Here is a 12,826-nt window from a genome sequence, read left to right on the forward strand (position 1 = left end):
ATCTTAGACTTTAATCGCTTATCGCGAGATTAGATCGGATTGTGTCGCTTTTCGGCCTGGAAGGCGTTTGACAAAATGGTCCTCGGTTTAAGTGGTTCCATTTCTCATCGGTACCGTCTTCATTTACTGGCAGTACGATGTTTAGGGTGGGGCCGGAATTCGTCTTTTACGGTCCGGTCTGGACGTAAATCATTCCGGGTAGTTTTGAGCGTTTAAGTATCAATAAAACGGTACGAATAAATAAAAATCTGGTTGAGTGTCTGTTTGAGAGAGACCAAAAGCTATTCGAGATTGATGGACAGCTTGAAACGTTTCATTGACGTTGACGTTTTTGGTCGCATCAAGGAAATTTCGAGATAAGATGTGAATAACTTCAATGATAAGGTTGTTGAAGTTTTAGATAGTTCTGTCGAAAGAGTTTGACAAAATTGTTTGAACTTCTTCTTTGGTAATTGATGGTGAAGGTTTTGCAGGGTAATGCAAATTTTCGAGTGTGATGTCAGGTGTCAATGTCAAGTCAACTGTCTACATTATTTTATTCTTCTTCTTATCTATTTGATGGTCTTCACTTCCTAGATAAATGAGTGTGTTATAGTTTTGCGATTTACAGGGTGTTGACTATGAATTTAGTTATTGCTCTGAAACAGGCCAAATCAAAAGATGGCATCTATCAAGAGGTAGTTCATTCATGATAACACAAAAATTTCATTTCCGAAAAAACCCTCATCAAAGATTGTTACTGAACTGTGTATGCTTTTGTTTTTACACGTTACATTACTTCAAGGCTAATTTATAGCAACCCAAACTGTGTCAGGACGTTGATATTACGTTAACAGATGTTCGATACTTCCGTTTCTTGTTAAACGAATAGATCTGCCGGTCCCATCAGCACGTGTCCACCGTGTATATCCCGTCCCAATTTCTCCGTCTCCGTCAGTTTTCATCCCCGAAGACGCCGCGTTTGTTCCCTATGAATTCCTCCTTTTAGACGGTGTTCAAGGGCGTCGCAAAGCGCCGATCAATCACTTAGCCATTTGCCCGATTTTAACATCCTGTCTCATCTGTCAATGCGGATGACGCGCGAACTTGACGGAAGCCGCGGCACAAAAGGGGGGGAATTTAAGCAGGAACAATGAGCATCTATGCTCCATTCACTTGCGTAAAAGCACTCGGTTGGCCGTGGAAATTTGATAATATTGGTGAAACAAACATTTCGATTTGAATTTGGCCGACAATTCTCTGCTCGAAATGCAAAAGATATGATTTCCACCGAGGATTCCTGACATCCAGGAACGATCCCATAACTCTCGAACTATTCCTGCTGTTTATTTACACAGACATGGAGAGGATGTCGAGGTACACATCGGGCAGTGAGCTAGGCCCTAAATCATTTATTATTAGAGTGTTCATTGAAGAATTCACGCATGGTAATTTTCAGTTAACCTCCGCGGCCAAATGGTCGGTTTATTTGAGAGTTTATTCGACGGATATATAAATTACAAACTATGCGCATTCATCCATTCGCTCACTCTCTTCGCTTAAGATATTAACGGTGATGTGAAAAAATTCGAACAGATCGGGAGGAAGCGAGAGATTTAGCGGGTTTGACAGGGAAAATTGGAAATAGATTCTAAGTGACAACGTGACAAATGACACTATATTCTGTGGTTCAGGAATAAACAACCAGAAAAGAAAATTTTACGTGATTGTTGTTTGTACGCGACAAAAAAATGTCATTGTAAAAACGCTATACTTCACAGCCAATCGCATAAATCTACGGTAACACTTCCAACAAAGGCCGTCTCCCAGGACTAAATCAACAAAAACATCGTCTATGACCCCATATAAAATATTATTCCGCTTCATAAACTTCCTCTATGAATGCCTGTTAGCAAGGAAGTAAGTCCTTCAGTCTAATCTTTAAATCTATGGTTCTACATTCAATCTTACCGTGGCCGGAGCACAGAAAATAGAAAAGACCCGTTTCCTCCTGACAACGGGTCCCGTTGTCTGGATCGATGATCTACGCTCGTGAATTTTGAATGGAAGGATTTACCTTTATAACTTCCTTGTGTTGGCATTCCTCTGAATGAAATATTCCTGAATGGGATCAGGGTTTCGTCGTGTATAAGGGAATGGAGTGTGCATTGTGTTCTCGAGTAGCCTGTAGTGGAAAGTGGGCTGTCATTTATTTTCGAACGGTTTAATACCTTGTTAACTATTTTGTTGTTGGGTGTATTGGGACGATGGTTGAACTTGCCCCATTTGTTGGGGTATTAGGAGCGTAATGAGGCTGATTCTAGTGTCGTCAGAACAGATTGTAAACTTTTTAATGGGCCAGGATGTTCTTGGAACCACTAAACCGAACAACCGATTTACAATTGGCGGTAAAAAGATTTTCTTATTGTACTAATCCGAACTTTTCACTACCAAATTATAAGGGATATTCGAGTTTGCGAGAAAGTGGATGATATTCAACTTATAATTTGCCAGATTGTCGGTTAACCTTCCAGCTACACACATCCGGATTATTCCAGTGTTATCTCGACGTGCAGCAAGTGAACGCGGCGGTAAATCTTGGGCGGAAAACAAGCGGAAGAAGTGGAAACTTGGAAAACGTCTGTATCTTACCTCAGATTAGATTAGATCCATCTTTGCTGGAAGTTGTTCTGTTAATTCTGGAAACTTCTCGCTTTCTACCACCCCCCTAACTTCTACTCTCCGGTTTTCCCTTCGGCACAGTCCTGCGAGCCTAGAAAGCTGTTGTTTTCTGAGAAAACTTACCATATACAGAGCGCGCAATCATTCGATTCGTAATAGCTTCGAATATGAAACCAGTTCAACGGTAATAACAGAATATTCATCATCTAATCGGACAAATAGTATATTCCCTAGCAGCGCGAGTTTGTAGTTTCGCAAACGTCGAGTGAAAACCGTATAAATAAGAATTATTATGGTTCGAAAACGGTCTGGAACTAACGCCGTATTTTATAGCCGCCCGTTTTCGAAAAGAAGAAAAGTGCGCCATTGTCTCACTCCGCGAGCCCACTCGTCGGCATAGCTGCGCCTAATACGACCACGTGTGGTCGTCTTACAGCCCCATAACATTACAGAGTGATCCTCGTAACTCTCCGTACCATTTTCGTCGAAACGAAATATATAATAATAATAAAAGGTGTCGTAGCTTGATGGACCGACCTGATACTCGGATTTCTCGTACGCGAGGTGGGCGTAGCGCGTATTTGCATATCGCAAATCTCCCTTCTTCTCATTCGAAATGTATAAATATAAACGCGGGTACGGCGAAATTTATCTGTTTCCGCGACTTTTATTCAATTTCTGTATGAATTCGAACGCTTATCAGCGTCTGCGGATCGCCGTTGATTGGAATTTATGGATTATAGATAGGTTGCATCGAACAGGTGTAGTTGTATAGGTGGCGCCACGGGCCGTTCGAGTGGAATGAACTCCATTTTTTTTTTCGCGGACGTTCTCTTCGGTCGAATGGGAGGCGTACTTATACAAGTCGCTTTCTTGGTCTAAATGCGCTGTTCTAGTTCCTGGCAATTTGTTCTAAGGCGCCGTATAAAGTGAGGAAAGTTTATGCTAACGTGTTGATGAAATTCTTGTAGATAGCCTTGAATTCTTAATTTCAATTCGGACATGCCGATAGTTGGAAAAGAACAAGCGTCATCAACAAAAGCGCCAGATTTCAAAATACCCTTCCGACCCGCTCATTGAATTATTCCTTAATCTGCTAATGGCGCCTCGAATTTGTCACGGCATGTCGAACCTCTCGCAAAAGGACCGCCCATTTATCATATGACTCAAAATTCGATTAGGGCCCCGGCCCTTATATATCAACCGATTGAGGGATGAATATTTGATGAGAGGACTTTTGAGGGACGAGGAGGTGGTCCGTTGGTTTAGGTGAAAGGGTTTCTCGGACGTCGTGCTGCTGGAAGTTGCCGCGACTGCAGTTTACGCCCGGGCGTAAAACGGCGTCCGAAAGTTCGGCGTAACGAGAGGCGTCCTCGACAGGAGACGCCTATAGAATATATTAAATTTGCGGATATGAGAAGATCGAAGATTCGATTTGGGTTTATTGAAAACGTTTTTGGTTCTGTCAATAGTTCTCTAATTGCATAATTTTTTTTCTCAAATCATTTTATGAGTCAGAAAATGCGAACTATATATATATATATTTCGAATTTTTCGGTTGAAATTTGCAGCGTTGTGTGCTTTTTCCGAAAAACCGAACGATAATTCGGCAAACAGAGCGCATGTACAGAATGTTTTACATCCGGCCCAGACTGGATATTACATTAAACTCTTCAAAGGTCGCCGATATCGAATTACAACGTAACAATTTGTTAGCGAATGCAAATTCGGTTTTGCCATTTTCGCAGTAAATCAATTCTCCGGGAAATTCGAACAAAAATCCGATTACTGGCCGTCGAATCTGATTACACTGGTATCATATCATTAACAATTAACCGGGATAAATGTTACAGCATTTTGCTGTATACTAAAACGCTGATTTGGCAATTTGCCACAGACGTGCCCCATTGGCTACTGTATGAATATATTTTTTTTGTTCGTTTATGGGAAATTAAATCTATTATCTAGTCGAAGTTAACAAAGGGAATGTGTGTAGAAAACAATGCTTATACGTGACTTCCTGAAAACCATTCACAAAAATTCTGCAACAAGAGAAAGACAAACTTCAATATGTATATCCTGAACTGATTCGGAACGCGTCTAAAACTGAACCGGGTCTAAATTAACCGGCCTCCACGAACATAAATCTGGGCTTTCAGATTAGATTTTTTCGTTGGATGCCAGTTTATATCAGACCCTCACTGTAAGCCCGGCACTGGCCAGGACCACCTATCGACCCAAATCGAATTAGGCTCTACGTTTTGTTCATCTTCTATTTACGACTTTGCGATAACGGAAGGGTTAGAAGGGTGAAATTAAATAGGAAATTAAAAATGACTAGTGTTGGTTATATAATGTGTTAAGGGAAGATAACTACTTAATTTATTTCATCATTTACTGTGGACCATATTCCCCTTAGCAGTTTGCTTGATTTTTTAGGATATGAATCAGAAAATTATGAATATTCAGTCATCAGTCATGAAGTTATTCGTTATTAACTCGAAAAGTGGACCTTCATAGGTACAAAACACGTCGAAATGGAGCTTGTTTTAAAAAATATTCGTTCTTCGTCGTGGATATGAGACATGAACACAAATTCGCAAAGACACTTTTGACCTAAACTACCGCACACCTCAATTACTCACACCCTCTGTAATCGTCGTAAAATTCACACAACACCAAAACGGGAACTGTGAGCAATAAAGTCGAAACACACGGTCTGTTGGGATATACGTCGGGTGACAATATGGCCACGTAGGTACGTGGAAATTGCGAAAAGTATAATTTTCAAACGATCCCCCGACAACGGGAGGCTAATATAATTCATTAGGACAAACGTCGCCTGGGGGGCAGGCTTCAGGGATGCTGCTGCTACAACCCCTTCCGGCTTTTGCATATATATATGGCTACGAGGTAGACAAGTGTCGGTTATGCTTATGACTCCTAGTCCATATTCTGTCCCGTCCAATGAATGGCTCGAAGAGACGAAATTATTTAAGCATTTATATGTTCTTATTATTTAAAATATTTATGTTCGTTGTTACTACCAGTGACATATCTGACGTTGAATCGTTGGATATATAACTGTGAGTACCCTTATCTGAAGAATATAGCATATAAGGATCGACCCACTTTCCGATAACTCACTTCTCTTATATACTTGTATATTCAGAAATTTGGGTAGAAAGCAGTCCGTACTGGTTGTTTAGCATAAATGTCGGTTAACTCAGATTTTATGATCGTAAGGGATACGTTTTAATGCATCATATATTCCTTGCACCTCCGACGTGCAATTACATAAAACTTCGTTTCTTTTCAATCGGTAGCAGAAGACCCCAAATTAGGTATATACGAAAAAACCTAAGCTTCTGTGCGTTATCGTGCCATATGAAGGTACTCATACACATAAGAATTTTCGTTAGATTAGTGACGGATAAACCAGTATTGGCCGCCCTAGACCCTTCCCAATGTAGAATGTTGAATTCCAACAAATAATTTTTATCATAATTATCGCATATCTCCATGCAAAATATATTCTGAAAGAGTAACACTTCACAGGCCCACGCACCACGCTTCCCGGGCAGCCTTGACCCAGGCCCATGCCCCACGCTTACCTTAACCCATGCCCTCGCACCACGTTTCCCGGGCGACCTTGACCCATGCCCACGCACCACGCTTAGAGGGCAACCTTGACCCATGTCCACGCACCGACGTGGTGCGTGTGTCAAGGTTGCCCTCTGAGCGTGGTGCGTGGGCATGGGTCAAGGTCGCCCTGTAAGCGTGGCGCATGGGCATGGGTCAAGGTTGCCCGGAAAACGTGATGCGTGGGCCTGGTTCAAGGTTGCCCGGCAAACGTGGTGCGTGGGCATGGGTCAAGGTCGCCTGGGAAGCGTGGTACGTGGGCATGGGTCAAAGTTGCCCTGTGAGCGTGGTGCGTGGGCATGGGTCAAGGTCGCCCTGTAAGCTTGACGCATGGGCCCGGTTCAAGGTGGCCCTGTAAGAGTTTCCCGGGAGACATTGACCCATGCCCACGCACCACGTTTGCCTGGCAACCTTGACCCATGCCCACGCACCACGTTTCCCGGGCGACCCTGACCCATGCCCACGCATCACGTTTTCCGGGCAAACCTTACACATGCCTACGCACCACGTTTCCCGGGCAACCTTGACCCATGCCCAGGCACCACGTTTGCCGGCAACCTTGACCCACGCACCACGTTGATGCGTATGCATGGGTCAAGGTTGCCCTGTAAGCGTGGTGCGTGGGCATGGGTCAAGGTCGCCCTGTAAGCATGACGCATGGGCCCGGTTGAAGGTCGCCCTGTAAGAGTTTCCCGGGAGACCTTGACCCATGCCCACGCACCACGTCTGCCTGGCAACCTTGACCCATGCCCACGCACCACGTTTCCCGGGCAACCTTGACCCATGCTCACGCACCACATTTGCCTGGCAACCTTGACCCATGCCCAGGCACCACGTTTGCCGGGCAACCTTGACCCACGCACCACTTTAGTGCCTGGACATGGGTCAAGGTTGTCCTGTAAGCGTCGTGCGTGGGCATGGGTCATGGTCTTCCTATAAGCGTGGCGCATGGGCCCCTGTCCAGTTTTACCCGGGAGACAATGACCCATGCCCATGCACCGCCTTTGCCGGGCAACCTTGGCCCAGGCCCATGCCCCACGCTTACAGGGCGACCTTGACCCATGCCCACGCACTACGTTTGCCAGGCAACCTTGACCCATGCCCACGCATCACGTTTTCCCGGGCAACATTGACCCATGCCCACGCACCACGTTTGCCGGGCAACATTGACCATTGGATTCAAGTTACTGAAGATAGAGAAAACCATTCCATCGATAACCTGCAGATAGGTCATAGAAACGAAATTGGATGGTTTTCTCTATTTTCAGTAACTGAAAGGCTATTGAAAACGGCCATAAGAGAAAATTTTTTGGTAGTATTATTTTCTGATAACGTTTCTGGATTTGGTTCTTTTGAAATAAATTAATTCTAGTGTCCTTTCCCACAACTGAAAACGCATTTTTTTTCCAGTAACCCGATTCAACAAATTGTAGAACAAAATTTCCTGATGGAACTGTCGCACTACCCTTCGAGAAAAGTAGAGAACTTTGGATCAGATCACACCACAGGGACCGAAAACGTCGAACGACAGAAATTAGAAAAAAAATTCGATTTCAAATTGTTATCTTTTTTCATTGTATGCTTAATTTTCAATAAATAAACCTTCGTAGTATCTATTTTCGTTTTTTTGTATACTTGAAAACACTCGAAATAATTTGGTGTGAGAAATTTACACTACAAAATCCGCATTTACGAAATTTTTTGTAAGTGTAAATTTCGTTCTCCGCGAAATTTTGTAAATGTAAATTTACAAAAGTTTCAAACCGTGGAAAACGAAATTTACATTTACAAAAATTTTGGAAAATGAAATTTACATTTACAAAAATTTTGGAAAACGAAATTTACACTTACAAAAATCCAAATTTTTAAGTTTCTGTTTGTAAATGTAAAATTTTTTGTAAATGTAAATTTCATTTTCCAAAATTTTTGTAAATGTAAATTTCATTTTCCAAATTTTTTTGTAAATGTAAATTTACAAAAGTGGAAATCGAAATTTACATTTACAAAAATGGTGAAAAACGAAATTTACACTTACAAATTTCACATTTATAAGAAAAATTCACACTTACAAAACAGAAACTTGTAAATTCGGGATTTTGTAAGTGTAAATTTCGTTTTTCACCATTTTTGTAAATGTAAATTTCGTTTTCCACTTTTGTAAATTTACATTTACAAAATTTCGTGGAGGATGAAATTTACACTTACAAATCCACATTAGCGAAAAATACTGGAGAATGAAAATTTCGAGTCGTGAAAATAGAATTTATTCAAATTCAAAAAAAAATTATACATTTTTTCAACCTTATACAATGACGTACAAAAAATTTGAAATTGAAAATTACACTTAAAATGATATGTTCTTATCGGACCATCCATAGTAAGAGTGAATGCAGTAACCTATTCCAAAAATAAAACATTTTTATTAATTCTAGACATTGTTTAGACCCCAAACTGCTCATCTTCAGGAATGGAATCACATTAATAGAGATGGAAGGCAAAAGTCTTGTAGAGATGGATGTCTTTCCTGAAGATGGGCTGTATTGGCTCGAATAATAAAAATAGTATGATCATCAAAGATTTTTTTTGAAGTAATAAATTCACGTTCACTAAAAATTCCTTGTTTCAGCTACTGACTGGACTTCTCTTGCTGTGCTTCTGAAAAAAAAAATTCATATTAATTCATATTCTTCAGATGATTATGATACTTTATCAGATATCCGAATCAAGAATTTTTATTTATTACTTATTGCAAAAAGATCTAGCAGAATTTGAATTCAAAATTTAAATAGAACATGAGAAAAAAATTAAATTTTGAGTGGTTTTTCGTAGATCTCCCTGAATTATGGACGACCGTGAATTCATATTGTGAGACAACAATTTGCCTGCCCTGAACTGCTGTGGAACTGTTATCATTTTAGCTCGTAGAATACACATACAGACGACGTAGGACTTAAAACCTTTAAACTTTGGTTCTCCAATCGTTTTCTTTTAATTTCCTCGACTGCTAGGAACACCGAAGATTTATTTACAATTTCCTCCGTACAGGAACGACGTAGCTCTATATGCAGCGCACAGTGCGTCCAGAGAGGAAAGTTAAAGTTCTCCCCCCTTGATTTCCCGACTGCGATATTCGAGTCACGATCCTGGATGGGGCAGTTTACGCTTCTGGCAACGTTATTACACCCTGTGTATTCTTTCCGACGGTCGGTCGTCCCGAAGGGGAGAGGGCGGTGGTTTTTCTCAGGCGGAGGAAATCTCGTTTGGTCTCTAAGGATGGCGGCTCTCGAGGTTCCTATGAATTTATAAACAGGAAAAAAAGTTGAGTTTGAATTTTATATTCTAGAAAGGAAGGGTTAACTAGGGGAGGTGCGCGAAAAAAAAAATATCATTTGGATACGGGGGTCTGCGGAAATTTTCGTCTAGACCCACGTACGGACAATAGGTCCTTTCATTTTCATAAAAAGTGTAGCACTACACCCGATTTGATTTACACCAGTGTAGAGGAAGTGTAGTTTATCTACACATAGCCAAAAGGAGATGTAGATAAACTACACCTCCCCTAAACTGGTGTAAATGCAATCAGCAAACGAATATTGAAATCTTTTTATGCAAACGAAAGGACCTATTATATCGTAAAATTCGCTCAGACAGATAGCTGTGCTTCAAGATCCCAACCGTCATGAACCGTCAGAAAGTTTAAAAAATTCCCTAACTATCCTTCTTCTTCCATAATTTCTCCCTCTTCTCACCGTACCACTGACCCATACAGATGCCAGTCAACAAGCGACCATCCGCCAAAAAACCGACCCCTGAACAACCGGGCCGAGACCCTCAGAGGCAGCAGCCACTCTCGCTCTTCACGAGAGAGGTTTTCCTGCCCCACTTCGTGTTTCCGCACCGGAAGCTGCCGGGAAATGGAAGGAAATCGACGGAGCTGGAAACTTCATTTCCATCGCCCGAAGAGGAATAATATATATGTACTATGGGGATGGCTGTGCACACCAGAGGCTAAATTATTAAATAAATCAATCAGGAGTACTACGGTGTGAAATTTATTTATGTCAAAAACCAAGCGCTTTCGGTCTAAAACAAGACCATCATCAGGGTTTTCCCGTCTAGGAAACTATCGCAATTGTCGGCGAGTAAGTAAAGGCATCGGAACAATAAATCAGGTACATCCAAAATGGTAAAACTAAAACTTCAGAAATATATAAAAATCATATCAACGACGCAATTAAGGGGATCATAAACAATCATAAGAATGACATAAATGTAGTAATGACATGAATGATATTCATGTCATTACTACATTTATGTCATTCTTATGATTGTTTATGATCCCCTTAATTGCGTCGTTGATATGATTTTTATATATTTCTGAAGTTTTAGTTTTACCATTTTGGATGTACCTGATTTATTGTTCCGATGCCTTTACTTACTCGCCGACAATTGCGATAGTTTCCTAGACGGGAAAACCCTGATGATGGTCTTGTTTTAGACCGAAAGCGCTTGGTTTTTGACATAAATAAATTTCACACCGTAGTACTCCTGATTGATTTATTTAATAATATATATGTGTACATCTGTATTAGAATAACTTTGTTCGTTACGGCTCCACGGACCTGCCATCTCTTACCCGTCGACGAAGAGATTTTCCAGGGAAACGCCAGTGTGAGAATTCGTAGATCTTCTGAGTAATCATCAAAAAATAACATACCCCATTATCAACAGTGATGATGATGGAGTTGAGAGAAATGGATGGAATCAAGCCATCTATCGATATTCCCATATATATTGTGTAAGATGAAAATGCAGCGTGACACAAATAAGTGACTCGGCGTTTTCTACATGTCCGGTAGAGGGAAGGCCTTCATCTGAATGCATTCCACACTCTTAGCGACTACGAAACCGTAAAATTCAACAATAAACTCATTCAGTCACCCTTTCGACTTTCTCCGTCGAAAAAAAGAAGAAGAGGTCGAGTTGTAACGCCTGAAGATTTATTACAAACATGGGGTTGAACATCATTAATATAATCAATTGTGTATATGATATGAACACGAGCATGTGTATGGTATAATCTTTTTAAGCGGCCGAGATCGACTCTACCCTCGGAAAGACCATCAATTGTCATTTTCTGGGCGGAGCCTATACATCATGGCCATCTGTGCTTTGTGAGAAACTGTTTACGGGCTCTCAGAACATGGTACACTGAGTGTTTTGTTGAATCTTCGACTTCTTATGCAGAAGTAACCAGGCGACTAGAACATAATGGTCGAAGGGACAATGGGCCCATTGTTGGAGGTTCGAAAGTTGTAACTTTTGGGTGGAAAAATTTTATGGGAATTTTTGGACTTTTTTTCACGTCTGCATCTGAATTATGGCCTGGTTGTTATGAATGAGATTCGATGATGAATAGGAAAGTTGCCTGTGGAAATTTAAGGGTCCGAGTAATGCCAGAAACTTGAGTTGAATTGGAGCAGGATTTATTATGGGATTAGAGCAAACAGATACACGTTTTATGCTCGAAAGAATTCGAATATGAGTACTTGAAATGAAGGAATTGGTGACGAATTGAGGATTAACAATATAAAATATGTTAGATATAAATGCACAGTGCTAAGGGGTGTCTAAATAAAAACCGAGCCCTCTAGAGACATCTGTCTTCCTAAAAAAAAGGACCAGTAGGAGTAAACAGACCGAGCAGTGTGGACACGTCAAATAAATTTTCCGCTGGGCAAATGAAACGTCAAGTGTTTCTCTGACAGAGTTTATTTTTCTTACAATCAAATGGACCTGAAGGGTTGGACCCCAATCCCCTTTGATATATTAACCGAAATCTAATGTTGTTTAAATACGTTTTATTATGCAGGATGTCCTCTCAGTGTAAATATGGCAGCCAAATGGTCGATGGTCAACAACAAGGAAGCAACGAATGAATGCATTACCCTTTATATTTTGTGTCGGAAAAAATCAGCTGATAGAGGGTTCGGAAATTGCTCTATTTGGCCAAACCAAGAAGCTAGCAAGATCTTCATATGAGCTCCCTCATTAGCTGTGGAATTCTTCAGGTCCGTGAAAATTTCAAGAGCTTGGTATTCCCCACGCCGAAAAACACGTCCAATCACCCCCAACCCAAATCCAGGAATATCAATTCCGACCACGGATCACACCGCAGAAGACCAATTAAAAGGGACAGAAGGGTCGAAGGAGCTGATCTCGCCGTTTCTGCGTGCTGGGAAAACTCGAGGCCAAGTTTGACCGATGGGCAAGAAGATGGATAGGCGAGAAGTCCGGCAAACAATCCGAAAACTACCAGCGACCGGCGGCGGTAACTGCTTGAGCAAACAGCCCCGGGACGTTCGGAAGTGACGCACAGAGAATTTTTAACTCGTTTAGCGGGGTGATACCGGGACAAAGGATTGGCAGTGGGCGGTGATCGATATGATCGGATGCCGGAAAAGGGTTGATTTGGGAGAGCGGCTTCGGCAGATGCGTGCGGAATGAAAAAATGTCACGACTA

At 41.4% G+C, this 12,826-nt stretch overlaps 2 protein-coding genes across 4 annotated transcripts in view; one reads left to right on the forward strand and one right to left on the reverse strand.

Moving 5' to 3' along the window:
* Positions 1-12,826, forward strand: part of LOC123316874 (SID1 transmembrane family member 1-like) — a 39,204-nt gene that overhangs the window by 18,878 nt on the left and 7,500 nt on the right. The window lies entirely within an intron of this gene.
* Positions 8,552-12,826, reverse strand: part of LOC123316876 (nuclear protein localization protein 4 homolog) — a 61,614-nt gene continuing 57,339 nt past the window's right edge. The window contains exon 10 of the mRNA XM_044903146.1: positions 8,552-8,958. The gene's annotated coding sequence lies outside the window, so the exon portion shown is untranslated. The remainder of the gene's footprint in view (positions 8,959-12,826) is intronic.

This window comes from Coccinella septempunctata, chromosome 7 (assembly GCF_907165205.1).
Source record: "Coccinella septempunctata chromosome 7, icCocSept1.1, whole genome shotgun sequence".
Taxonomy (NCBI): Eukaryota; Metazoa; Arthropoda; class Insecta; order Coleoptera; family Coccinellidae; genus Coccinella; species Coccinella septempunctata.